Source organism: Eupeodes corollae, chromosome 1 (assembly GCF_945859685.1).
Source record: "Eupeodes corollae chromosome 1, idEupCoro1.1, whole genome shotgun sequence".
NCBI classification, from domain to species: domain Eukaryota; kingdom Metazoa; phylum Arthropoda; class Insecta; order Diptera; family Syrphidae; genus Eupeodes; species Eupeodes corollae.
Window position 1 is genome coordinate 292,644,639 of NC_079147.1, and position 3,832 is coordinate 292,648,470.

Below are 3,832 nucleotides of genomic sequence, written 5' to 3' on the forward strand. Positions count from 1 at the left end.
AATTTCAAGTTATGTTTAAATCTTTTCTAAAATTTGGTTGTAGCCTTGTTTTGCCCGGCTGAATGGTCGAGGGTTCTTCCCCACCTCATACCAGCTTAAAAGAATCATATTTCTTCCGCCCGGCTCAAACAGTGTGGGTTCTTCCCCACTCAAAACCAACAAGGAGGAAATGCATTTGCTCCGCCCGGTTTAAGCAGAGGCCCTTCACCACATGCAATGGCACTCGTATTAGAGATTGCCATAGGTCCTTCACAAATAAATCAATACGACCAGCCGTCGGCCTTCACCGTCATCCTTGTGAAAATATCGGCACTTCTGATGCCGGAGTTTTGTTGTGGCCACTGATAGGCCAGAGTTGTCCTAGGTTAGTCACTATTCCTGCAAGAAAAATTCAAAAATATTAGGAAAAATTACAGAGAATACCTACAATGCTGACCAGGGATATAGACTGGGTAAGACCCAGATCGATAGTTCTGGTCAGAATAGCTGGAGGAATTACTTACCTAGTGACTCTGGTTTGCATCCAGTGCAATTAGTTAATTTATTTTTAGTTTTGTGTTTTTGCTAATACTTGTTTTTTTTTTTATGTTTATGTATTTACCGGCGCGGCGCACGCATCTTCTATTTCGTAATTCGAATCAATCTGACATGACAATTAGGGACGAAATAGACATATGTCATGAAAAAGAGACAGAAGTAAAGAATAGGGATAAAGAAGATGGTATGAAAGGAGGACGAAGGAATTGCAGAAGCGACGGATATATGTTTATAGGTATGAAAGGAACAACAATACCCACAATATTAAATATTTAATGAAAAGTTTAATGCGAATTGGGAAAGGTGGGGAAAATAAGAAAGGATTAGATAGGAGTGAAATTAAGCTTTAAAGCAAGGGTCCAGACGATGCTGAAAGAGTAGTTTTGTGAACATTGCGGGAAATAATAAACTATGCGGTAATTGAAGATCGTAACCGCTAAAGGAACTTGACTAGAAGTCATTTGTAGTTCAGAGTGGGTGACGAAAGCATCTATGTATTTAAATTTAAAAGTGGCATAAAACAAAAGAAGTGAAAAAAAAAACGTAAAAAAAAAAAGGAAATAGGTTCGTTGTCCGTCTAACGCGTTAAGAATTTAAATTAAATTTATCTTTCTTAAAGGTTTTTTTTGTATAAGTTTTTTGTAACGACTAATATATGTTCAGTGAAGAAAGAGAGCAGATAAATCCATAAAGAGAACAAAAAATTTAAAATAATAGCTGAGGGTGAGTGATACTTTTATATTATAATAGGAACAAATAAAAAAATCATAAATACGTAATGTAGTGAGATTGAGTTTTGGCGGCCGGCACGGTGGTTGGCTTCGGAGTGACCGACGGTCCTAGAGCAAGAAAATTTTATTCCCAAGGTGATGTGGAGGTTGTGCTGAACATAAGATTGATCCGTCGATAGACCCGGATAACCAAGTAACTTTACTAGCCAAAACCAATCTCACCCCTATATTTATATAAGTGTTAACTACATATACATATATATATATATCTCTTTGTGCGTTCTCGTTACCCTTTACGCCAATCCGGCGGGATAGGAAAAAAGGATTCGGTTCCTGGCGAATCGACTCTAGGATTTGCTTATATATATATAGATATATACGTATACCTAGCTGTCCAACAAATAACAAAGGAAAAATTAGTAACGTGACATTGAAACAACAAATATTCAAATTTATAACGACTTTATTTTGTAACTCCTTGTATCGGTATATGTGTCTAGAGTGCGTCGTTATTTTTTTGTTAGTGTCGAGTAAGCATTACGGGTAAAGTTCGTCGGGGCGGCGTAGGTTCCCCATACCCCTCCCTGTCAAAGTAGAGGCAACATTTTGCATCCCTTTAGCTACCTATAGAGAGCTCTTGGTAGGTAGGATAAAAGAGGAATTTATACAGCTGCTTCATAAAAGGAAGACGGCGTAGATTTCCGGGGAGAACAAGGGAACTTAAGTCTCCTCCATACGGAGAAAGTCCCTGTTTTTTTGTTTGTTTTTGGATTAGGTACACTAGGTACATATATACTTCTGAGGAGAAATTTTGTATTTTCCTTTGATTTTTTTTATATTTAAGTTATTTCAAATTTTCAATTTCTTTTAAATTTACCAATTTTCTAATTTTCAAATTTCGAAATTATTCTTTATATTTTTTTTATATATTCCATTTTTGTTTGTTACAAGTCTGTTTAAATAAAATGTAAGTCACGTTACAGTGTAGTCGATTTGTTGTGTTTTTTTTTTGATTTTATCAACTTTTGGTGTTCAGAACTTAAATATTATGGAGTGCTGATTACAATTTTCAGAGGAGGTGTGGTAGGGCTGGATAATGCTCTTCAGTGAACCGGGTTCTTCAACGTAATCTTCAGCTTCAAAGACTAGTAAGGGGAGTTCGAAAGTAAAGGCCAGTCGAACTCCAGGTTGGGTGGGTACGGCCATGCTGCAACAACAGCCGCAGCGTTCCCGAGGTGTGTCAGGTCCGGCGTGAATGTCGTGTTATCCGGTGATAGTGTGTCAGGTCGAGCGTGAATGTAGTGTAGTTTGGAGATGGTGTGTCTTGTGATGGTGTGTCGGTCGTAGTGTGTCGAGAGTTCTGTGTCTGGTGGCGGTGTGTAGGTTGTCCTGTGTTTGGTGTTCTTTACTTGTAGTGCTAGTTTGGAAGTCATGTTTTGGTTGTAGTGTGCAAGTCTGTACAAAATTGTTGGTTCTTTTAGCGTTACGTGTTAATGTAATGTTTTTGGGATCGTTTAAGTTTTTGTGTAATGGCATGAAATTTTAGTTTTGGAAAGAGGTGAGGTCCATCTACGAAGGTAAGATCCCCCCCTCATCCGGCGAGCTAAGCCGAGCATCGCGAGCATGCCATCGCCTTCGTAGTGGACATTCTATCCCAACTCCCGTACCCCTTATCCCATCCTAGTTCTGGCCTACCCTTATGGGCTGGTCATTGAATCCTCCGCGCTCCTATCCTATCCTAAATCCCTTCCCTTATTAATCTACCTATTGCCTCTCATTTCATGTTGACAACCAACGCAAACGAATAAAGGACAACGAACTTCGGATGTGCACGTGGAATGTTAGGTCCCTTAACAGACCACGTGCGGCCGAAGAATTAGCGGATATTTACTATGGTGACTGCTACCACGAAAACCAACAGCGCTTATTTGGATGCGGCTTCGTCATTGGAGCCAGACTTAGGCAAGAAGTCTTGAGCTGTAGGTGCATCAATGAGCGCCTCATGACCATACGCATCAAGGCTAAATTCGGCAACATTAGCCTGATATGCGCGCACGCCCCCACAGAAGAGAAAGACGAGACCACCAAAGATATGTTCTTCGAGCTCCTAGACAAAACATATGAGCAGTGCCCTAGCTAAGATATTAAAATAGTCCTGGGCGATTTTCACGCCAAGCTTGGAAGGGAAGACATCTTTGGTGGAATAATCGGGAAGAACAGCCTGCACGACAACACTTCAGACAATTGATTCAGGCTCATAGATTTTGCTGTGGGGCGAAACGTCATGGTAGCCAGTACGCGTTTTCCACACCTCAACATCCACAAAGGAACTTGGACTTCTCCAGATCAATCTACCATCAACCAGATTGACCATAACCATATTGCGATCGACGCCAGACACGCTTTCAGCATTATGGATGTACGAACTTTCCGAGGAGCTAACATCGACTCGGACCACTACCTCGTTGTAGCCAAGGTAGCACTTCGGATTTCCAGACCCAAAGCAAAACAGGGAGGTGCTGGGAGAAGGTACAACGTCGAACGGCTACAATCGCCAAATCCTT

General features: G+C 40.6%; 1 long non-coding RNA gene across 1 annotated transcript; it reads left to right on the forward strand.

The window, feature by feature from the left end:
- Positions 1 to 1,025: 1,025 nt before the first annotated feature.
- On the forward strand, positions 1,026 to 2,718 carry LOC129940847 (uncharacterized). The gene is made up of 3 exons (XR_008780774.1): positions 1,026 to 1,101; positions 1,157 to 1,260; positions 1,322 to 2,718. It is a non-coding gene; the product is annotated as an uncharacterized LOC129940847 (long non-coding RNA).
- Positions 2,719 to 3,832: the final 1,114 nt, after the last annotated feature.